The sequence below is a fragment of the Vanacampus margaritifer genome, chromosome 13 (genome assembly GCF_051991255.1).
Source record: "Vanacampus margaritifer isolate UIUO_Vmar chromosome 13, RoL_Vmar_1.0, whole genome shotgun sequence".
NCBI lineage: Eukaryota > Metazoa > Chordata > Actinopteri > Syngnathiformes > Syngnathidae > Vanacampus > Vanacampus margaritifer.
Window position 1 is genome coordinate 4851337 of NC_135444.1, and position 24920 is coordinate 4876256.

The following is a 24920-nucleotide window of genomic DNA, read 5'->3' on the forward strand; positions in this document are numbered from 1 at the left end:
TCCCCGATAGACGCATCTGTAGGCTCTCCGTTCGGTGTGAAATCACACCCAGGGTGCGCCCGTCGAGGTCGCGCATCTCCTTGGCTCTCTTGAGTTCAACCACCGGGCATTTCAGGATGTCCACCATCCTCGGGTCAATAATGCATTCATCCGACCCTGAATCCACCAGAGCCGTCATCCTAGCGTTTACCCCCCCCCCCCCATGTCATCTCTCCTGAGACTAGTAGTCTCCTTGGGTTACGTTGGAATGGGATGGTTGGGGCTGGAACAGGTGCGACGTGCCTGTGTCTCTCAGGCCGCCTCCCACACTTGGCCGCTAGGTGTCTCCACCGGTCCGTGTGCTCCGTTGCCGAGAGCCGCTCTCCTCCCAGCTGCAAAGGCTCCGCGCCATCTCTGGCAGGCGCGCGTCGCCATGAAGCGTTGGGAGGCGGGGTGTCGACGAAGCGCCCCGCGGACGTGGCCGACACCGGCTGAGCAGACGTCTCCGCTGCCTCCGGTCATCGCTCCTCCTCCCGTTCCCGCCGTCGCTCCCGCAACCGGTTATCCAACCGGATGGCCAAGCCGATGAGCTCCTCCAGCGTGGACGTCTCGTCCCGTGCCGCCAGCTCATCCTTAATCCGCGGGTTTAGTCCCTGCCGGAAAATTCCGCACAGCGCCGCGTCGCAGTAACCACTCTCGGCGGCCAAAACCCGGAAAGAGATGGAGAATTCCGCCACGGAGGAGCCGGCTTGCTGGAAGTCCAGTAAGCGGCTGCCTGCTTCTTTCCCTCTTACTGGGTGGTCGAAGACATTACGGAATTCAGTCAGGAAGGCAGGAACTGAGGCTCGGAGCTCCGGGTTGGTTTTGCTGGCCGCCATCGCCCATAATGCTGCCTGGCCGGAAAGCAAGCTCATAATAAAAGCAACTCTGGAGCCGTCGTCCGGGAAGGTGTACGGCTGTTGGTCCAGGACCAGGCTACACTGATGAAGGAACTGGTCACACCCACCAATCTCGCCAGCGTAGCGGGGGGGATGCGGAATATTGGGTTCCCGGAAGATAAGATTGCCTGCTGATCGGGAAGTGGGGAAAACAGGAGACGCTCTGGCAGGTCGTGAGTCTTCCGCGGCCGTGGATTCCGGTCTCCGCTCCATCTTTAAGGTGAGCGATCCAATCTGTGCAGTTAGTGCCGACATCACCTCCTTTAGATCCTGGAAGTATTGCTCGTGCCGGCCGAGCAAGTGTCCATGGCTGGCCAGGACCTGGCGCGGGCTGTTGGGATCTGCGGGGTCCATAGTTGGTCGGGTGATTCTGTCACGGCTTGAGAAGGGAGGACCCAGATGCAGTGAGGAAGGCGAGCCACGGCAGGGATGCGGACAACTTTGATTTAATGTGGCGATAATCGCAAACACAAAATCGCGCACACAGGCGGACAAAAGTAAACACACTCAAAATCACGCACACAGGCGGACAAAAGTAAACACACTCAAAATCACGCACACAGGCGGACGAAAACAAACACAAAATCACGCTCACAGGCGGACAACAAACAAAACCAAAATCACGCTCGATGGCGGCAAAAAGGCAAGTCATGAGAAGCAGGAGAAAATTCTTGTGGGAGCGAAACCAGTCGGGTCAGGAGAGTAGCGTCTCGAGGTAATCACCCGACACTCCTTGCTGTGTCCATCAGGCTTATATTGAGGTCTGATGGCATGATGGGCAGCAGGTGTGTATGGTGGGTGGAGCCCACCAGCTGACCCAAATCATGACATAGTCACCAATGACCTATCGTAGACGTGTCAAGAACCCCACTTGTGATTCTACACTATGCTGCTTTTGGCTCATTAATACTCACAAACGGGCCTGCCTCGTTTTGGCTGGAGCCTCGACCCTGCCTGTTTTCCTCACCTGTTTCTTCTCTCTATCACAGCAGCTTGTAAATGTAACAGCAAAAGTGAAAATTAAAGAGCCTATGCCACTTTTATGAGCCTCTTGACTTGCTTCTTTCCACTCAGTCTTCCCACCTAAACCCAAACTCCCATGGTGCAGGTTAATTGACCAGTGTGACAAAGAGTTTGCCTTTAAAAGTCATGCATCTTCTATTTGTCATTTATCTTATCAAACAATACAGTATGTGCCTCTTTACATTGTCTGTCACCCCTCTTTTGGTCTTTTTAGATACTCTAGACTCTAGAGTTTTGGGACATTTGGCCATGAAGTTGTATGAACTTCCAGTCTTTTGGCAAGGGTGACTGCAACAGTGATTTTTAGCAAGTGTGTCATGAGAGGTTATCAGGAATCCGGGGGAATTGGGATCTGATTTCAGTTAATTTGTCCCAAAATGTCTATTTATTCATTACAAATATGTTTTTATCCATCTGTATATGTCAGTGGCATAGCAACAGGCACGGCATTGTGTTCAATTATAAAGGGACACATTTCACAATAATTAATCAGATTTGTGAGTACCGGTAATCATTTCATTATTCATTCTTTTGTGCCGTTTTTGTTTGGTGGTGGCTGTGAGATTTTTCTCATGTAAAACATTGGTATTGTTTATTAAGAATGTTTGACCATTCGTCCAGAAGAACATTGAGAAGTTCGTGGTAACAGATATTGGCCGATGAATCAAAAATGTTAGTTCTTGTTCACTAAATTTGGAACGGGGTTGAAGTCAGGGTTCTTCCATCTCAAATGTATCCAATCATGTTTTTATGAAAATTGATTTGTGCTTTGGGACACATTCAGGCTGGAACAGAAAAGAGCCTTGGTTGGAACTGTACAAATTGTCTTGGGATGATGACTACGAGTCTAGTCCAACCATTTATTAAAAGACTGTGTCCCAAGAGTTTTGTTGAAATGCCACAAAAAAAAATTCAATTCTCAAATGCATTTTCAATGGGCCATTAAAAACTCTGGAATGCACGTGTTGGATGAGAACTGCTTCCAGGTTTCACCACAATTTTGAAGAAAAAAAAGAAGCAGAAAGTTAATTAATTCCAGGCAATGATAAAGACTGAAAGCCAGAATGTCGATCACTAAGATGCAGTGATTTTGCTCTATTGCTCTCAGCCGGCATACACTGTCAGCCACTGGTCATAAATCTGCCCGGGAATGACCAGACTTTGTCAGTTATTCCATCTTATTATCCATGGTGCTTCCTGACGGCGGCGTATCCGCAGGCCTTTGACAAGAAATGACAATGCTTCCATGTTTGAATCGTGCAGCAGCCTCTCTGCTTCTATACGGCCCAGTCATGGCAAGCTTTGCATTTGAGTAAATGAAAGATGCAGAGGGATGTCAAGTCTGACAGCAGCTTCAGTTGGTTTCCAGAAGCAATTGTTTTTGTTTTTTTAATACAATGTGTGATGGAGTGCCTCATTTCAGGTCAATCATTTCCACTTAGCTGAGGCTCAAGTGTAAATTTTGCTTCTACTTCTATTGCTGCAGATTTCTTTATGACATTTTAAAGAGATTTTAGAATGAAAATAAACACACTAGGGACTGATTCGCGCATGACTTTATCACTTGGTCAAAAGAGACAAAGTGTCTGGTCCCATTACAGTACGTACAGTCGTTTGCGATTGTTTCGGCTGTCAACACACCTTGTTGCTAACTTGCTACATTACATTAATGTTTCTGCATGGATGGACTACAAGATTGCTTTTGCATTAGTACATATGAAATCCTATTTCTGTCCTGCTATGACCTTACAGTGGGGAAGTAAATATTTAATAGGAATGCATGATAATGCTATATTCAACCGATACCGATAAACCAGTAATTTAGAAAGTGCCGATGTCGATAACCGATAAGTAAGACAATAATAGTTTGTCAAATTAACTTGAATAGTATACAAATATACTTTGAAATCCTACTACAGAGAGTCCTCAAGATACGTGACCTATGTCGTTTCAACTTTACGGCATCCTTGCCTCGTCCGTAGCACCTTCTTTTTCGTTAATTTCCTACAGTAATGCCATGCCATTTTAAAGTTGTTTAAAGTTATATTGTTGTAACGGACGTCCATCAGCCGGTCGGCTCGCCATCACGTGTGTCACATTTCCGTGTTTAAGTTTGAATTAGCTCCACTGTGCCGTCCGTCAGCAGTGAATGTCCGTGCGGAAACATGAAATATTCGTTCCAGCTCTTCCGGGTCCTGTAAATATATAGTTTTTTTTATTATTGTGCAAAGTATTTTGATGTAAATATCAACTTTTACAAGGAAATCCGACTTAAGTCGAAATTTGGGTTATATTGCCAGCGTAGAAACAGAACTCGGCCGTAAGTCAAGGACTCCCTGTATAAATCTAACATGTACAAATACATTGAAACGTTGTGTAAAGCACCATAAGCTGAATTTTATTGACTTCTCTGCTTCAAAGACAACCAGTAACTCATTTTGAGTTTGCCAAAACAACAGTCACGGTTTTAAGGTGCAACAAAAAATTGCGAGGGAATGTTTTGGGGAATGTTGTGGAATTTTCAACAGTTAGGTGAGATGAATAAAACAGTCTGGAAAACTGTATTGTCTTTTGAGTTTCTTTAAATTTGAAGCTTAAAATATATACAAGTTACATAGCAGTCTACAAGAAGTGATATGTGAGAGTGTTGGCAGTAAATTATCATGGGGAGATTTTTATGCAGCCTGGTTAAGGTTTTGGAGGGGAGAAAGGGAGGGTTAGCTAGACAGGAAAGCAAGCAGTCTGTTCCGAGCAGGCATATCAGTCAAGGTCACTTTGATATCGCTTTATGTATAAGTGTGAAAAGCCCATTATTTAAGAAAATACAGGTGTCCACAATACTGTATAAACTTATGTGTTAAATAGTTATTTTCCATAACAGGACAGTAAAGCAGGCCCACACTGGCTTCTGCCATGTTGCCATGATGCACCTTCTGTGAACACGAGGTTTATAGCATAATGACGTCACAAATATACGACACACTACCATAGGAGATGGGAGGGATTGAGGAGTTGGGCACAACTTGAACCACAACAGATGGACCAACGTAGCATGTCTATTATTATCAGCGGATTTCTTTATTATCTGGTTTATCTGTATGGCGTCAAATTGCTCGATAATTGCAGATAATTATCAGCCACCGATATTATCGTGCATCCCTAATATTTAATTTCAGTAACACCCTGTGACTGACTGGTGACCAGTCCGGGGTTTACCCCACCTTTTGCCAGTAGTCACCTTATATAGGCTGCAGCGCACAAGAGCTCGTCACAAGGCTGCTAAGTGTTATGGATTGTTTGTTTTTTGCAGCGGCATATTTAGCCCATTTTTGGGCGAAGGAACAATAGCGCCACCAAAATAGTTTTAGAGTTCATCGTGATTTATCGGTATTGGGCCGATACCAGACATATTTCCTGGTATCGGTACTTGTGACAGATATCGATAATGTTATCGGTCCCCGCTCTTGTGTTTTCCGGTCAGGAACTAAAGATTCAAATGTTTTTTTTGCATTTATTGACCACCACAGATACCTCAAGTATGAAAAATCTGAGAGCTTTTTTCTGCCTCGAGTACTCGTTTATTTAAGGCTTTAGCATAGCAGACGCTACTTTTAATTTAGCCAGGAAGAAGAAGCGGATGTTACTTATTTGATTCAAGCAGCAGGAAGAACGAAGGAATTAAAAATTAATCGAAGGTGTGAGCGGAATGCGGAAATGGCGACGACAAACAAGGTTTCCATAGGTGTTTCATTTAAAAGAAAAGTCCAAAAACAAGTTCAAAGTCCATTTTTGGACTCCCTTCCGGCGGTGTGATCGCATTGTAGTCAATGGCGTGCCGGGAGGCGCGTTTGGGCCGTTTTCGGCGATTATTTCGCTACTTCGCCCCCCATTTCGCCATCGCATCAGCGACAGCCAATCGGTGTCACAATCCAAATATATCACAGACAAAACACAGGAAGCAGTTGCAGAACGTGTAGCATAGCAATGGAGGATAGCTTGATCGTCGCAATTTACAGACACCCGGAGCTGTACAACACGGCTAGTAAGGTGTACCGCACCCTAGCCAAAACGGAGATTGCTTGGAGGAAGAAGCGTGGATGTTGGCTTACCTGATGAGTTTGTTTGTTTAATTGTCGAAGTGTGAAGCAAGCTAGCAATGCTACAATAAAGTTAGCACCACCTACCGAAGCGGAAATCCCTCCTCTACCTCCGTTGCGACGCGGAGCGAAACAAATCCCATTTGAGAACCCCGCGAAAAAACACTCGCAAGACCAGCGTAGCGTCGCAATATTTTCGGCTCGGTCTGAACGTAGCATTACGGATATTGAAAGCTTGTGGCTCGGTTTAGTGTCACTGTTCATTCAAGCTACAAGCTAGCAGACGCATTCAACATTAGCTAAAAGCTAATGTCTTGAGGCTTACCCCGATCATTGCTTTTCATTTCAACGTCGAGAAATATTTTGTTTTTGTTTGTTTTTTGTTTTTTTTATTTCTGCACTGGCACAGTCTTGACGGAATATTAAGTTGATTGGTGTAATGTGTACACGTGTGGTGCGACGGAACGCGGAAGAAACGGCAAGTGAGGAGTTATAAGGAGTGAGTGAGTGTGCAGCAGCTGCACCGTGGTTGAACATTTTGTTTTGCCAACAGATTGCCATAACAAATGGTTTGTTTTTTAAATGGAATGGAATAAAGTTCCATTGAATAAACAATACAACGTCCTTTTCATTCATTTGTTTTTCACTGTCACGTGCGTTACCAGCATAACAAGCCAGCATTCCTGTTGACAGTATAACAATACCATGGCAGAAATGCAAACCATCTAATTAAAAAAAAAAGTTCATTTCCTTTTAATAGAAATATTTACATAAGTTTCCTCAAAAGTGCTGGAACTGGACTTGAAAATAATGATGCACGTTGTAGCATGTAACGAGGGCTCAATGAAGAGTTGTAAAGTTTTAACTGTTTATCTTCGAGGTTGATTACATTAAAGCACTCCTGTGGTGTTGATGAATTCTGCTCAATCTTTAATGTTTATTCTCTTTATGGTCTGATGGCTGATGACTGCTGAGGCTGTCACAAGAATCATAAAACTGATAAGAGCTTGCAGTAGTGAATGTGGAAATCAAGCTGTTGTCAGCCAGTTAAAATTTAGGAGGTGTTTCTTTATGGGACTTCACCCCCATGAAGGTGTTGGGGGACTGTCCTAGTTGCTAAGCGGCAGTCAGAGATTGCTGCTGTCACACCTCAACTTCGGCAATAAAAAAGATGTTATATTACAGAGCTGGGAACACCTATGGTGTTACTTGCCTACAGTATTATGCTAAATGCACATATGCACAGTTACAGATGTTTGTATTGTAAAAGCTTGCCAGCAACGCCAGTTAATAGCCGCAGTGTTTTTTGGTGGGAGTGTTCCTTGGAGCAACATTAATGGCTCCAAATCCACTCGACTGGGCCGCACTCTGGAAGTGTTTGGACTTCTTTTTTATAGCCCTACTACCTGTGTTTGCCTGCTACAAATCCATGTTACCCAACATTATACAAGAGACCAAAGCCTTGTTTTAGGACTAACATCTGGCACAAAGATACATAAATAGTGAGATTTTTAGTAGTTCAAGTCTTCTTATGTTACTGGATGAAGCGTTATGACCGAGTGAACGAATAGGTGTAGATTACAGCGGCACCCTAATTATGTGTAATATATAGTTTCTGGAGGCTGCAATGTATTACTTTCACATTGTCTGACTCTTTTGCTTATTTTGACTTCAAGTCATCTTTGTCTCACCCATGGCTGGTAACTTTTTCAAATAACTCTGCTTATACATTTATCTATTGCTAGATAGCTTTCTGGGTGGCCGATGAGGAAAAGTCCAGAAGCCTCATTTATCAAGCGCGGGTACGCTTACAAGTGTGCGTAAAGCGTGCGTACAAAGGTTCCCACGCAAAGTGTGAGATTATTTATCAATTTGGATTTGTGCGTGATGATGTGCGTTAATTTACACGCATCAAGTGGATAGATAAATGGTTCATAAATTGTCGACGGGGGTGGACTGAAAGATGTCAACTGTGTTGGCGCGTTCATGCATGACCTGCACACTATACACAATGCGTCCCCGGGCGGAAAATGAAATAAAAAGATGAGGTTGTATCTAATTTTTTGCAGTTCAAACACCCTCGCGTAGTTTCTTAGTGCTGTGTAATTTTATTTAGGAATGTTTTGACCACTGCGGCAGTTATCTCTTATGTAAATCAGTCATACCAACAAATATTTTTTCAACATCTCCAATAAAAAAAAAAAAAACATTACTTTACTACATTACTTCAGCCAAACACAACATTGTGAACTACATAGACAATGATACTCGCCAATAGGAGCATATGACAATGACATGGCCAAGCCTATTTCTCTGTCACTGCTGTTATTATGTACAAAAACACAATATTGTGCTTCCCCCACTCCAAGCTTTTATTTAGTTATTTATTTAGTGTTGGCAGTATTGTGAGTTTTTATAACACCAACCTCCACACAATATCATGATAATTATCGTATCGCGAGGTTCATATCGTGATGTTTAGATATTATTACATCCCTAATCGGTATTCAACCCATCCCTAGTATAAAGATTTGAAATGATTTGTGGCATTACGCTATCACAGACAGAACAGCTCACACTGTTGCACAAACACAATTACTGCCTGATTCACAGTATGCCTGTAAGTTAAAAGTAAAATAAGTAAGTAAAACAACAGTAAAATAAAAATAACAGTAAAATTAACGGATTAATGCCGATAGCCAATAATCGGATCTAATATGGACCTAAATCAACAGCCCAGTCAGCAAAAGGCTGGTTCTTTTCTACTAACTGAAATCAACACTACTTTATGACCATTTATGGGTCATAACAGGAGCTAAAAGTTCAACTCCAGCTTGAAAAGTGTTGAGACCGTTTTCGCAGGTTGGCTCAGTCACCTTGCATGACCTCTAGATGGTAAAAATGATTTTTGGGGTGATGTCTGTGGCCAATTTAATGAGGTTACCAGGCGAATTGAAGCTTATAGACTCAAATAAACATACGGACCACTAACATAAGGAATGCAGTGTCCATTCACAAGCGCTCATGAAAATGCCTTATCGCATGAAATGTGCATGTCAGATTTTCCTATTGAGGTCAGCATTCAGGTTTGGATGCAGTTTTTAGCAGGGAATCATTGCCAATGAGGTCACTTGACAAAATCATTTCACTCATTCGGAGAGAAAAAAAATTGTATAGAGTGTCATACGATGTGATCATCTTACATAGTCCTGTGTTGATAGAGTTACGCAGTTAATATCCCTCCTCTGCAGAGGAGGTGAATGATGCGGTAACTGCTTCAAGTGTGAAATTAACGGTTTATAAAAAAAAATTTTTTAAAAGGAAACATCTTGGCCACTTAAACTAAATTTTGGCTTGTACTGCTTAACATAAACATTTACTTTACAATGAAATGAAAGCTGATGTATAAACTAACTCAGAGGAGGATGGCCTGTCAAGGCTCTAAATTAGCCGCACAGCCAAAAAAGAAAAAGAAAGAATATACAGTAAAGCTGGAGTTGGCTACATACAGTAGATAACCATTAAAGACAGGAAAAAGTTAAGTGTGTGACTGTGCATATGTGTGTGTGCGCGTGCAATTCAAAGGTCAGCCATTATTGTATGTTGCTTTTAGTTACCAAGTACTGTATTTGGCAGCTAGCTTAATGACAGAGCGATGCCAAAAAAGAGTTTTTCTTAGTGAGTTACTGGATACAAATCAGGGGGCCTCAAACATACAAATTAACCATGCTGTCAACTGAAAAGAAGATGACGAATGTGTGGTAAATCTTGTCAGTTAATATATATTTTTCTTTAACAACAATTTGGTGACATTTTTTGCACATAGTGAAATAATTCAAGTTTTATTTTTTATTGCAAAAAATATAAATCGAGCAACTCTAACTGCATTTCAACTTTTATACAGAAAATTATAACACACCTATTTGTAGCTGTAGTTTATAATGCAAGACTCATTTAACTCAGTGTCTTTATTAAACTTTGTTTCAATGAAGCATGTTGAACGGGCAATAATATGCGTCTTAAAACTTAGTTTTCATCAAAAATTTAAAAGAAAAGTGCATAGTTGCCCGAGATTAATCTTACAGATGCAGAATGAATGGAAACATGTTTGAACAATAAAAGGAGCCCACACTGTAATGACAAGTGTGCTCTATATTTTTTATTTGGTTGTTACTAACTTATATAGCATAACTATAAGATTCATTTTTCAAAAATCATTTACGGTTTAAGGGCGTAGTGTTGGATTTGGAGGTGCTGATCTTCATCCCAACCGCTTCACACTCTGCTACGAACCGCTCCAGTGAGAATTGGAGATCACGGCTTGATGAAGCCAACAGCACCACTTCATCTGCAAAAAGCATGCTATACCGAGGCCACCAAACCGGACCCCCTCAACAATTCGGCTCCGCCTAGAAATTCTGTCCATAAAACCTATGATCAAGAATCGATGACAAAGGGCAGCCTTGGCGGAGTCCAACCCTCACTGGGAACAAATCCAACTTACTTCCGGCAATGCGGACCGAACTCTGACATCGTCGTACAGGGACCGAACAGCCCGTATCAGGAGGCTCGTTACCCCATACTCCCGAAGCACCCCCCACAGGACTCCCTGAGGGACACGGTCAAACGCCTTCTCCAAATCCACAGAACATATGTAGACCGGTTGGGTGAACTCCCATGCACCCTCGAGGACCCTGCAGAGGGTGTAAAACTGGTCTGCTCTTCCACGGCCGGGACAAAAACCACACTGCTCCTCCTGAATCCGAGATTCGTCTTCCCGACGGACCCTCCCCTCCAGCACCCCTGAATAGACCTTAACAGGGAGGGGACCACCACCCCGGTCTGCCAATCTAGGGGCACTGTCCCCGATGTCCATGCGATGTTGTAGAGGCGTGTCAACCACGACAGCCCCACAACATCCAGAGCCTTTTAGGAACTCCGAGCGGATCTCATCCACCCCTGGGGCTTTGTGACCGAGGTGCTTTCCAACCACCTCAGTGATTTCGTCCCCAGAGATAGGAGAGCCCACCTCGGAGTCAGGTCTTCAAAGTATTCTCCCCACCGATTCACAATGTCTCGGGTTGAGGTCAGCAGCACCCCATCTCCACTATACACAGTGTTAATGGTGCACTGCTTCCCACTCCTGAGACGCCGGATGGTGGACCAGAATTTCCTCGAAGCAGTCTGGAAGTCGTTTTCCATGGCCTCCCGAACTCCTTCCATGTCCGACTTTTTGCCTCAGCGACTGCTGAAGCTGCATTCCGCTTGGCATGAGCCAGCACCTTACCGTGGTGGAGGAGTTTGTGTGTCCCAATGATCCTAGGAGCTATGTTGTCTGGGGCTTTATGCCCATGGCAGGGTCACCCATGGCAAACAGGTCCTAGGTGAGGGGCCAGACAAACCACGGCTCAAAGACCCCTTATGATAAACACAATAAATGGACAGACGTTTCCTCTGCCCGGACACGGGTCACCGGGGACCCCCTCTGAAACCAGGCCTGGAGGTGGGGCTCTTTGGCGAGCGCCTGCTGGCCAGGCACAGCCCGAAGAGGCAACGTGGGTCCCCCTTCACATGGGCTCACCACCGGTGGGAGGGGCCAAAGGGGTTGGGTGCAAAGTGGGCTGGACGGCAGCCAGGGGCGGGGACCTTGGAGGTCCAATCCCCGGCTACAGAAGCTAGCTCTTGGGACTATACAGACGCTCCCCAACTTACGAACGAGTTACGTTCCGAGCGATCGTTCGTAAGGTGAATTTTTTCGTAAGTTGCTTCAGTGCTATATTTTGTATTATAATTTATGTTTAAAGAGAATACGTACAGTACTGTTCTACGTATGTTAGAGAGAGAGAGAGAGAGACACACACACAGTATGTACATGTACGTAATAAGATAAATAAAATGAAGTTTAACTTACTTTTGGAAGATGTACTCGATGCTGAAGGATTTGATGGAGGAGGAGGAAGAGGAGGATTTTATATCATGAGAGGTTCTTCGTCGTCGCTGGAATGGGCTTCAAAAGTTACTTCCTCCTCCGTAACTTCAATGTAGGAAGAAGTTTAGGGTCGCGGAGAAGAAGATGAGGGTTGATGAGTATCTTCCTTGGAGGATTTACTAGAAACTGGCCGAAAGAAGCGATCTAACTACGATTGCACAGTTTTCTTCTTTTTTCATCATAAATGATGCGGTAGCACTGTATGGCATCATTCAATTGATTTGCAACCTTTGTGCAACGTTCAATATTTGGGTCTTGCTGCTCGAAGAGTGCGATGGCTTTATCTATGAGCGACAGGCGTTTCTTCTTCTTCCCCCTCCTTGACACGTTGCTGAGCCTCCAATGCTGGGTGAGCTCTCACAGCGCCAAGCGTCGGTATTAGCGGCGGAAAGAAGCACTACAGTACTCGGAAAAAGGTGCGCAATAAAAAATCTAACTTACAGCATCTCTTTCCGAACATTTTTTGACATGCGCGCATGCGCGCAGACATGTTCGTATGTACCGTTGTTCGTAACACGAATGTTCCGTAAGTAGGGGAGCGTCTGTATTACACATTATTGCAGTATTTTTTAAAGCACTATTACCACATAGGAAGCTTATTATTATGGAAAATAGCCAGTCCACTCCACACACATTCAGCAATAGGAATGATGAGGCGCTGCAGCCTGGAAACCAGACTCATTGCTGTAACCAGCAAATGAGTCTGGTCACTGTCTGCATTAAGGGTATTTCTGAGGTGGGGCAAAGCTTACCAAACAGACAGAGAAAAGATCCAATCAGCTAAGAGCGGACGTGACATCATAAAAGCAGCACACATTTGTGCAAGAGTAGTAAAAACACGGACTTGCATATGAATATATGAAATACATAATATTCATATGTAAGTCTGTGAGTTAACAATAGCAGTGGGTGGATACAGAATAAATTCAACATTGAGAGACAGTAGTGAATGACTTATGTCGTTATTGTGGTAAAAAAAATTATGATTTGTAGTGTCATAAGGGGCTCTGTGTCCTTAAACAAAGCCAAAGGGCTTTATATCTTGCTCAAGAGCACCAGAACAGTGTTCAGGAAAAAGACTAAGGTCTCTTCAACAAGCAGTTCTAACCTCCATATTTCATTCATCATAAGTAGGATTCGAAGTTACAAACCTATTATTGAATTATACGTTTTGTGTTATGTGCTGTTTTTGGTGGATTGATTTTGGTTTAGTGTTGCAAGACAAAATTTTAATTACAAGTGAGTTTCAGATATGCCGATGCTCTAGTGAAACACTTTGAGCCATTTATTGAATGGGACAAACAGATAAACACATAAATGTCTGGAACACGGGACGATAGTAACCCCACCCCCCATCACAGGTTCAGTTTTTTTTTTGTTCATATCTAATTCAATTTTGTGATTTATTTTGAGATGTAATTCCACTTTTGGCCATTAGGCGACTGCACTAAACTGTTTAATACTGTAAATTTCAACAAAGAAGAAAAAACAGGAAGTGTTTAAAGCTAGCTTAATGTAAATTAATCTTTGGGCATGATTATTGATGTATAGGCCTATTGTGAGATCATAGATTACGTTTGTTAGTATGGAAAAAATTGGATTTGTAAAACCAGCAATCAGTTTACTGTTTGTACAATGTTGCACTGTTTTATCCATTTGCTGTTCTTGTTTTTGAATGTGTTTGTATTAAGTTCCATAAATGCTATAAAACATGCTTAGGGAGTATTTAAATGGTTAAAGGTTAATGTTTCTATTTTGTGGATATCACTAAGTTATTGCAGGGGTGGTCTAGAGCCTAACCTCTGAGATGGGTGGGGATTTACTGTTTACATTTGAGTCAATTTTAATAGGGAAATTAAGTTGTGATCTTGGTCAGGGAACGTGTGTGAAGGAAAAACTGTGGCGTTTGGTCCTTGACGACGACCTCATCGTCTTACCAACTGCTTCAAAGCTTGCAAGGGCATCAAAGTCTCTGGCCCCAAGTGGTCTCCTGCTCTCATCCCTGTGATTCCCTCCTCCTTCTTTTTTGTCTCTGCTGTTCCAACTTTTGTTGTTCCTTCCCTCATGTGCAAGTGATTAAACAGCAGGCCTCATGGAAAACACACTCTTTGTTTTTTAGCACAGATTCCATTGGAGGATCCTTTGAGATCCTAAAACGCCTATGCAGAACTCACTCTTCTCCAAACTTCTAAATGGGTTATTTTTTAATCATAACTGAGTTGTACGCTCATCAAGAATGAAACAAGTAAAGGGTTTGTTAAAGGCCTACTCTTTCCTCCTCTGAAAGGACTATTCATAATCTTAGTGAGTGTTCATTTTCTCCTCTGGCCAGCTGTCTTCCTTCACTGTCACTCTGCTTCTAATGAAAGATCAGAAAATCATGGATGGTACAGTCGCTGCTTTTGTGTCCTCATAGGCAGCAGTTATTTTGGCTTTTTTGTCATCTGTCCTGACAGCAAAAATAGAGCGCCAGCTAACTTGAATGGTTTGTCCGTGCAATGACCTTCACAAAAAAATAGATTCTCTGTCCAGTCGAACGTCTTGAAAGTTATTACAGGTTTCTCATGGGGCCCAACAGCAAAATGAAGACGAGCTGAGTGCTTTTAATTGATGGTCACCAGATTACTTCAGTACCACAAGCATGCAGCCAATGTACTGTAAAGCTGGCAAATGAATAACATGATACAAAAAAGTCACATCTATCTGGAAAGAAAGTCTGTGGAATTTATAGCCTTGGAGAAAAAAGTAAGCAAGTCGTTCTTTCACATAGAAGATACAGATTTCTCATCAAGATAGAGTTATTGTTCTTGGGTGCAACACCGTTCAAGTGCTGGCTGCAAGTACACTTAAATTTGTGTTTCCAAGCAACCAAATCAAAACAAATCCTGTGAGGGAAAAGTTAAGACAATCTGAGTCACTGGGGTTTGTTCATACTGCTGCCGGGGTTAGTGGTGCAGAAGTAAATAACTACTATCAGGGATAGTTACATGACATCGTCATAAAATTCAGATTTTTTTTCCCCCTTCTTTGCATAACAGACAAAAATGTTGCCAAAAGCTGCAAAAACAAACAAACACTGTAATGCCGGGGGGCTGTGTGTCACCTCAGAGAATATTGTCGCTGCTCTGTGAAAAACACTAATGTCCATTTTGTGTTTTTATTTTATTTTTTTTACATTTTTAGTTTTTGAGATGAAACTGAATGCAGACATCTCAAAAACATAAAAAATAAAAATGGACATAAGAGTTGTTCACACAGCAGTGACGATATGTTTATTTCTGCTGTACTACAATAAAGTTTAATTGCACATTCACTACAGTAGGTGGCAGTGACACTCTCATGGTCAGAGTACGGAAGGAGTGTTAGCTCCTCTGGAGAAGTGTACTTACAACAGTTCTATAAATGCATTATATTATTTATACTCGCGACAGAGAGTTGGGGGTGCACAAAATACTTCCATCTTCCTGGGGGGGACGCGTAACAAAAAATAATTGAGAAGCATTGCATTAGAGTAACAACCTTATTTAGGCTTCAAACATAAATGAGCGTCAGAGTCCTTAAATTACCACTTGCGGTCACTGCTACAAGCTACATAGCCTAAAATTAAACTTTGAAAAATCGCTAAAATATTCTCAAAAATAAGTGACACCAATTGCAGTAGTGACCTCGAGGTTTTTATCAAGCGACTGTGATTTGCCTTGGTTGTGACCATCCCACTAAGAAGACCTCAGTGGTGCTACAGGAATAGCAGTGTTGGTGGCCAGAAAAGCATTTTGTCCCAAAACAATCAAAGCGAGTGAACTGTGGATCACAGAGGCTATCTGGCATGTGGTGTGTTGGCCGCGGAAAAGAAAAGAAAAATGAAATCACATTCCGGTCAAACGAAGGAGGAACAATAAGACATTGGGTTTGGCTAAAATCTGCAACTGCTTCATACGGAATTGTGATATAATAAAGAGTCAGCTTGTAGAGGCTGATTATTTTTGGCAGTGACAGCTGTGTTCAAAAGTGTACAGATGGAGCTAACGAGGGCCCAGCCATAAGATCAAAAGGTTGCGAAACACTGTAGTGTTTGTGTGTGTGTCTAACAAGCAGACAACACAAATACTGTATTTGCTTAGACATGATATCTCAATTTCTTCTTGAGTTTAGGTGTTTAATAGGTCAAACCTATCTAACAGCGCCTTTATAGATTTGCACACTGCTTTTCATGATGCAACAGAAAAAGGGCCTTGAAAGGAATTTGATTGATTAAGAGGTGAGTCTCAATATGTTGTCCGTTGAATGTACAAACAGTACAGTACTCATATGTCCCTTTCATGCTCTCATTGGCAGACCATGTTACAATTTAAACTTAAAATCTGAGGCCTAACGTAATTTTTTCCTTGAATGTTGTCTTCCATCAAGACATAATTTCACCACTTAGACCAAGCATCTCTAATCCTGAAATAAAAGGGCACACTCACAGATAAGGCAATTGCCTCAAACCAGACTACGACTTGTATGCAAGACTTTACCGGGTTAATGTTCAACAGCCTCACAGATCATTTTCTATTCTCAAGAGGGATAATTGTTTATGTTAGTATGATATCGCCTTAATTCCATTTTGGCCTCAGTGCTCTGTTCTAATGTCTATAAAAGGGAGACACAGCCTGCACAATTGGCTGGGAGGATAGATACATGGAAAGAAGCATGGTTCTTTCTTTGCAAAGGCAACAAAGAGAAAGAATGTCTTAAACTGATGAGAATTGCCATGGTAACACCGGGAACCAGCAATATTACTGTAAACATATTCCATATGCTCTGGCTGACTGGCTCGCTCCATCTCTGATTTAGATTTAATGTTCTTTTTCTTGTCTTGCTGCCTTTCCATGTTGATGAATGCTCCACTTGTGAGGGTGTTTGGCCTTTATTTGACTTAAAGATGAAGAGCACAAGTTCTAATAATGCATGTGCATAGCAGCGTGGTTCACCGTTGCACTGTGGCAAAGGGATGGAGGCCAAAGTCAGGGTTGTGCAATCTGCTGAAAAGTCTCTCACGTATACATACACTGCACATGTACACACAGACACATACACACAGTTTGTCTCTAATGCAGCCAAAAAATATATTGCTAGCTATTGCTATATTCGCTGTTGTCGACTAAGTGCTGACTGAAACATCAGGACATAGCTGACGATCATTGTGTTAACTTCCGGACATACCTGCTGTTCATATTAGATGTTGACGAGCTTCTTTTTGGGATTGTACAGTAAACATAGGAAGTATATGTGTTTTATGAGGACTGCATAAGTTGCATGAATTTGTTAAGAAAGGTTCTGTGTATGGATTAAGGAGAGGTAGGCTACACATCAGCAGCATAGCTAGAGTATGTAATGAGAATAACAGATGCAAGAACAGCCACCGGGCTAATAAAGCGCTGGGGGAAACCCTCATACAGTATATGTAAAGGTGTGCTTAGTAACGCGATGCAGGAACACATCGTTGCGGACCTCAGAATGAGCCATCAGAATCAATATTGTACATTTATTCATACAATTTCCTGACATGTCTGAAAGCTTCTCCTTGCTCGGCAGTGCGCACACATTTCGACCAAGCACGGCCCTGGCAGTAAACCGGAAGCGCTGCTAACATGAGAAGAACAAAATACCTTTGCCATCCAGCATAATAAAAATATCACTTGGGTATACATATGACTGTTTTCATGAAAATGTATGTAAAGTAATGTTACATATCAGGATACATATTACCTTTAAGACCATGTATCGGGATACCTATCATATTGTGAAATGCATGACTCCTGTATTGTATTGTGAAGTTGTTGGCAATTCCCAGCTAATTTAAATTCAGCTCTTTTTAAAGCAATTAAAGCATTATGAATACCAGACAAAAAAGTGTAAAGCTGAAAAGTCTGATGAGAAATAGTAAGGAAGGAAAGTGGAATCTCTGCAACCTGGAAGACTTCAGAGTGAAGTACTGTAATACAAAAGAGATCTTTGTGCCCTGTTCACACCTTTCTTTTCTTAAGCAGCTGTCTGTATTTATTCTCTCTCCATCATACGGGATAGAGGTGGGTTAGTTATGAAGTGTCTGAGAGAGTAAGGTTTATGGAATGAGACCGGCTCCTACATCCCTTCAGCAAAGATTCTGTCACCACTCTGCTACGCTAGCTTACTGTAGTTGCTCCCAAACCTTTTTTCTCCAATGGCGCTGCAAGTAAAGAAACTCTTACATGTCATATGACCAAGGCAGACAGATTGGGAAAACCCGAGTCTATGGTTTGAATGATGTTCTTAGCCTTCTCCACTCCTGCCCAACCAATTGTTTGCTCCTGCGTGAAACACAGACTTTTTAGGAGAAGCAATGGATATTTAGGCCACTCAGTTTCAGCACTTCTTGCGTAAGATATTAACAGATGTTTTATATCTCATAGAAGTTAGAGACGTATGAATATCAGACCCTGATGAGCTTAATGATCAAACACAACCCGACCCCATTTTTAGTATACATACATCTGAGAAAACCTTTTGGTGGAGGTTTGGGTCCCAGTCAGCCTATTTAAAAGTAGCAACTATATCTTCAGAAGTTCAGAGCATCTCGAAACAACGATTAAAGCATTTGGCGGCACAACCCCAAACAAACCAAGTTTGGTCATTTGGTTTCAGGTCAGCGGTAGTCAATCGTTTTTCTAGTTTGCAAACATGTTGCTGAATCCCACCAACCAGCCTTGCTCCCGCCTGTAAGGTCACAAAATTGGAGCCACAGAGACATCTGTGCAAGAAAGCGTCGGCATCTAATCGCAGCCAAGGATCATGCAAAACCAAACAAGATCAGGCTCTTGCATGCCTGTTTGTTTTGAACTCTATCTGCCTGCCTGACTGTCTGTCTAATCATCATTCAGTGTACTTTTTCCACAGTGCAAATTTCAATTAATGTCACATGGAATGTTGTAAAGCAATAGCAAAAGCACATGATGCTTGTTTAGCTTACGTAGCCAGGCAATCAATATGTCCAAAAGAGGCTGCGTGTGTGTAGTACACAGCACACTTTCAGTAAAACTTGATACTGATAGACCATAATAAACCGACGAAACAAATGTTTTTTAAAAAGCACCCCCCCCCCCCACCCCCCATTTACAATGATGCCTGGAAACTTTCTCTATACTGAGATCTCTGTGTCTTGTCAATACATCCTAATGAATCATGTCTGTCCCTTTCCCTCACTTTGATCCTCAGATTGAAGTTTTTTCTCTGCACTTTCATCACTGTCCTCCTCCACACAAACTCCTCCAGCTGTCGTCAGGGAGTTTCCAACACAGTCACATAACTTTTGCTATGGCGTTCATTGGGTGGTGGACTGTTCCGTTGATGTCTTAGGAACTAAAAATAATTAAATACGTACATTCCTGTATCAGTGTTTTTATCCAGTTTTAATTATAGCAATATAAATCCCGCATTGGTTTGTTATCAGTTCTCTCTTTGGGAACACACAGCTCTTTTTCTTTCAGCTATTCATCTCCCTCATCGATTTACATTTCGCTTTGGCCAGCCGCATGGCCCGTTACCTTGAGAAGTGGTGGAATGCTGATGCTTATTTTCTTAACCTGGAATGAGAAGAGGTTTCCCATAGAGCATTGCTGTGATTGACAGGGAAGCATGCTGGAAAGGCTCAGAGTTTACCTCAAAGTGGCTGTTGGCAACTCGGGCTTAGTCTTTAATACAGACAACGTGAAGAAATAATAACAAATGGGAATAAAATGAGATGTTTTTACTGGAATTCATTTGACTTGTTAGCACAACAATTCAATCTGGACTAAATCACACTCTACTTTTTTTTAACACGATTGTCTTCCATACCACTTCTCAAGAGCCTCCATCTCAATGCCGTCTGATTGCTTTTGACCTCAAGTCAGACTTTTTATGGCTTAGTCTGCACTTTTGACTCTGAACTGACTAGGATTTTTGAATGGAATCATTGAGCATGTGTCATCCTGTTTCCCAGAAGCATCCCAGAATCAACATAGATTATCTTTTGTAGCTTCTAGGCAGCATTCACTTCCTGGCTGATGCATCAGTTCAGTTAAGGAAACAAGGAGAAACATTTTGTTACCCTTTTTTTTTTTTTTTTTTTTACATATTCATACTCTTATAGATATTATTCATTCGTGCTTTTGAGTGAACGCACCATTGGCCACTGCAGTGATGGAAGAAAGTGCAGGCCCATCACGGATAATATTGCTAATGTTTTCCACATTTGTGCCACCTCTGTTACTTAAATCAGGCATCCTTAGCTAGTCACACTCCGTTTCATCAATAGTGCCTCACCTTAAAATAACCAATGATTTAAAGCAGCTTTCTAGCAATTTCCAGTCATTATGTCCTCCAGACAAGGGAGATTCAGCCTAATGAGTGATAAAGTACTGACAGGCATGAAGAATAGCTATGGAATGGTGCCCTGCTCGACTAGTCACATGATGTCTAAATCCTCATCATTTTCTGGCAGTCAGGAGCATTATCCTGATGGTCTCTTATTCCATCTGTTTGGAGCCCCTCCTTTTATTAGTGTGTCATCCTCAAAGAATCTTGAGAGGTTGGTTCATTAGATCATTGAGCAAAAAGGTGTCTCACTCTGCACCCGAGTTTTCTGACATCCTACATAAGGCCTTGTCCTAAAATGAATGCTCAGACAGTCACTTGTTGCAAAAATGATCTTCAAGTTGTAGACTATGGCAGTGGGGCGATAAGACACTAGCAGATCTTCAGAACGCATCCATATTGGTCTGTAATATATTCCAAACGTGTCAACAATCAAGATTATCTGTACAGTAAGGGTTGACATGCTTTAGCAAATTACTCACTATTATGCTTGAAACTCTGTAGCTGGAGCTAATGGGAGCCTTACCCATGGAGGCCTTTTGTTTTGGGTTTTAAAACATTTTCGATTAACACAAATTGTTTTGAAAGAAATCCCTGTGGCAGAGCATTCCAAAGTAACAGGTGGAGCGATAAATTCTCATCATGAGGCCATTTTAGCCAATCAGAAGCTTGAAGATAAATATTTCCGGGAAAGACACTGAATCAATCTTAAAATGGATATCAAAGTGATGGAGAGCTCTCCTGCATGTCAACATCTGAATATGAAATTAACAGAGGAGGAAAAAATACAGAATAATCGAAGGATGCAAAGGCCACTTTGACATTGTCCGACTTCATTAAACATGCTAAAACCAAATCAATCAATAAATTGCATTATAGTTTGTTTAGCTTTTTTTCTTAGTTATTTTTAACACCTGTTAAAAGTGCCAAGTAAAACAGCTCAATATTTTTGCATGGTTTTTGGGGTGGCCCAGAGCCCTGTATCCCACCAAAATACTGTAGATCTGCCCCTGCTCTGAGCAGATGTCCACATTCAGAAACTAAGCCAGAGTAATCGGTATTGTGTTGCCAATTTTTAAAGCAGTAATAATTTGAGGATCTTAATCATTTGCATTTCTTGAAAACTCAAACTAATTTATTAGTAATAGTTTCAGGGTACCCACAATCAATATGGTTGCAGGCCGTGACAAAAATTATTTTTGTATATGCTGAGGGCCGCTAGAAAATGGACGGTGGGCCGCAAATGGCCCCAGGCCTTATTTTGGACCCCACTGCATTGCCAAACCGCCAACACTAGATAAACCAGATACAGCATAAACCTTTTCTATTATAATAAAGTATGTATTATCCAACCTCTTAACCATTTTCTGAGCTGCCAAGATCATAAACTGTTCTACCCACTCAACCTTTTCGCAATTGTTGGTATTGACACTTCTGACCATAATTTTCACAAGTTTTCAGTATCTGCACTGGCAACCTTTGGAAAAGAAAGCAATCTCAGCATTTCTCTCATTCTTCTTGGTGCACTAAACTCTTGTGAAAATGCTCTGAAACTATTTGAAGTATCTTAAATGAGCTTGAGGGAAGGCAAGGCACTTTTATTTCTATAGCACATTTCATATACAAGGCAACCCAATGTGCTTTATAACACCTACAAGCATCAAACGCAACAGTTTAACAAAACAAACACACAAAATGGCTCCCTCGCTCAGTCATAAGTACATTATTTTTTATGCTTAAGCAGGATCACCACCAAGGACCAAATTACGGTATGCTTAAAAAATGATTCATCTTTGTATCCTTGTCGCTTGTACGTGTTCAAAATGTAAATGAATGAGCTGTTTGAAAACTCAAATGATCATCTTGGATCAAATGTGCAGTGCAACAAGAAGCCTTTCTTCTTCTTGTGATGGCGAAGGGGGCTTGTCATGCGCCCTGATCGCATTTTCTTCTGCTCTCAGCCCTTCTGCTTCTTTCTCTCATTCATTTCTGTGCACTTATAAGGTTACCCACCAAACACTCTGCTGCCTTGTGTTCTTTGCTCTGTCGTGTCCACAGGTGAACAGCAAGTCCCTTTTAACCCAGCCGGTTTTCATGCCTCAGTGCACTCCACTTGAGCCTGGGAACAAACATCTACGCACATTCTCGCACATCTCACACTCATACACAATGCTTTTTTTAATTAATTTTTTTAGGTTTTAATTATGTAATTTCTCATCTCTTTTAGTTGTTAGGTTTTAAAATAGTTTGGGTTTCACTGCAGCATTCTTATTTCTTGTATTCTTCTCATTTTTGAAACATTCAAATATATAAAGGGAAGTTCACCAGTAATCGAGTTAGAATGAGTATGAAGGGGAAAAAACAATAAATTCAATTTAGATGAACGTGCAGCAGAATAGCTGATGAAATCATGCAATGGTATTTTACTTGTAATCTATCTTATCTGAGCTTTAGTTTCACCCTCAATTAACCTTTTGCATGATCTAGATAATCAGTAAGTAATTCAAATTACTTGATTAGAATTTACTGCATGACGTGATAAAGCAAAATAGCGCCATGATCAGATGTTTCTCATGTCCTTTTCCTTCTACTTAGCCATCTATCTTTCTCTGTGACACCGTGTTTAACCTGGTTAACTGTTTGCCATTTACACAGCCAAAATGAGACCAAACTTAATCCTGTCCCCCTGGTTTAATCATAACATATTCTAGCCACGGGATTCAATTAAGGAGGCGAACCATGCCAGATTGACCTGATCTAAAGTGACACAGGCCCACTGCCTGTTTCTGTTTTTAAGACCTTCATTAAGAAATAGGCTGAATGCAATTGCTTCCCTCCATTACTGCGTAACGTCAGAAAGCTAATCTTAAAATTACTGCAATTTATCCCAGATATTCTGAAAGAGAACTAACAGATGTGACCCAAATAGAGGGAAGATTAAGCAGTGATGGAGGAAAAAAAAAAAGCAGACACATAATTTAGTAAACTCTTTATATTTATGTAACGTCATTGATATTGCCACAGGTTATATATAATAAAATTATTGGCTGTCCTTGTGATACATATTTTACATTCAGCTGGGAGAGAAAATATCACGTTTAGTCCATTTTCACCTCACCCCTTCCCATCTGCTGGTCCATTCTCTCATTGAACTCTTTCCAGGCACAGCTAGTTGTGTTAGTGAAGCTAGTCAACTGCAACGTTGCCTTTGCTCTCTCCTTTGTCCACCACACAACCCTAGGGCTCCTTAATCCTATCAAACCTGAATACAAAAGGAAAGTTTGACCCACCTTGGGGCAAAAGAGTCACAATAATACACTGCTGTGTGTGGAGGGGAGCCAGCAGGAACGTTTTGAGATAAAAAAAATTAAAAATAAAATAAAACAATTGAATACATGAATCCATTTTTTGACTGTTGTGAGAGAGAAAAAAACATAAGCAGTCATTTCAAAGAGATAACAAGTAAGGCCCACGTGATTCACAATATCGAAACTACCCGTGTGTTTGTTTGCATGCTGCCATGATATGCTAACTGAATGTGTTGGCTTTAATGCTTGTCATTAACACAGCTCATTTCACAAGCACCTCCCCACAGTCTTTAGCATCTGATGCAGCATGAACGGCACATTATCACCCCATTAGCGTGTCTGCTCTGGTCTGCTCCTGTTTGATTCTCTCGTCACCACCTCTGGCTCAGTAGATGCTCCCACAAAAGAATTAGGAGCCCGTAAAATGTTTAACAATTTTAGTAAGTTACTGTCTAAAACATTCAATTTAGTTATTTATTATTTATTCCTGTTTATCTTTGAGCTGCTTTTATCATGCATTTTTTTCCCATGTGCCTTCCTTGAAGTCCTCCAGAGTTTTGTTTTTCTTCTTCACAATTGTCAGGAATCCCCTTATGTGTCCAATTTTCTGTGCCCCTCATCTATAATGAAAAGCAGAGGGCTGCTCTGTCATCGGATGGCAATAACACAGCGTTACCTTCACTGATGGGATCTCTCTTATGTATTGAAACCTTTGGTCAATGTTCAGTTGGATCAGTGTGGAGGCGCCAAGTTGAATTTGAAAAACCATGTCTTCATTTAAAAAAACAAAAAATCTTTTTTAACAGGGATGTGATTTTTCCGCTAATTCGCGGAATTCCGCTTTTTTTATTCCCCCCCCCCCCCCCAAAAAAAATTCAGTTTTTTTATTTTTTTATTTTTTTATTTTTTTTTTATTTTTTTTAGTAGTTCATTGTGTATGCACATGACTCCGACAGATAACATCTTCTGCTATAACAAAGACATTTGTGGTATGCTCTAATATGAGTTACTTTTCATTTGGTCATGATATAATTATTTGTTCATGAAATTTGAACTCTTCAACATTATTTATGTGTTAACTTAATAATCACATTAGTTAGATATGATGATATACTCAGTGATAGTTTTTAAAAGCAAAGGCAGTCCAATGTTTTTGAATGTGACTGATTTTGAGTTGACTAAAACTGCCATTTTATATGGGATAGTTCAA

At 41.5% G+C, this 24920-nt stretch overlaps 1 protein-coding gene and 1 long non-coding RNA gene across 3 annotated transcripts in view; one reads left to right on the plus strand and one right to left on the minus strand.

The window, feature by feature from the left end:
* The window catches only part of LOC144062774 (uncharacterized), a 37659-nt gene extending 24957 nt beyond the window's left edge, over window positions 1-12702 (minus strand). Inside the window, exon 1 of one of the 2 annotated variants that reach the window (XR_013296443.1) lies at window positions 12611-12702. This is a non-coding gene — a long non-coding RNA (uncharacterized LOC144062774). Of the gene's footprint in view, window positions 1-11948; window positions 12386-12610 lie in introns of those variants that run through there. The other variant, XR_013296442.1, reaches the window with a different exon arrangement.
* ror1 (receptor tyrosine kinase-like orphan receptor 1) overlaps window positions 1-24920 on the plus strand; it is a 140293-nt gene that overhangs the window by 59267 nt on the left and 56106 nt on the right. The window lies entirely within an intron of this gene.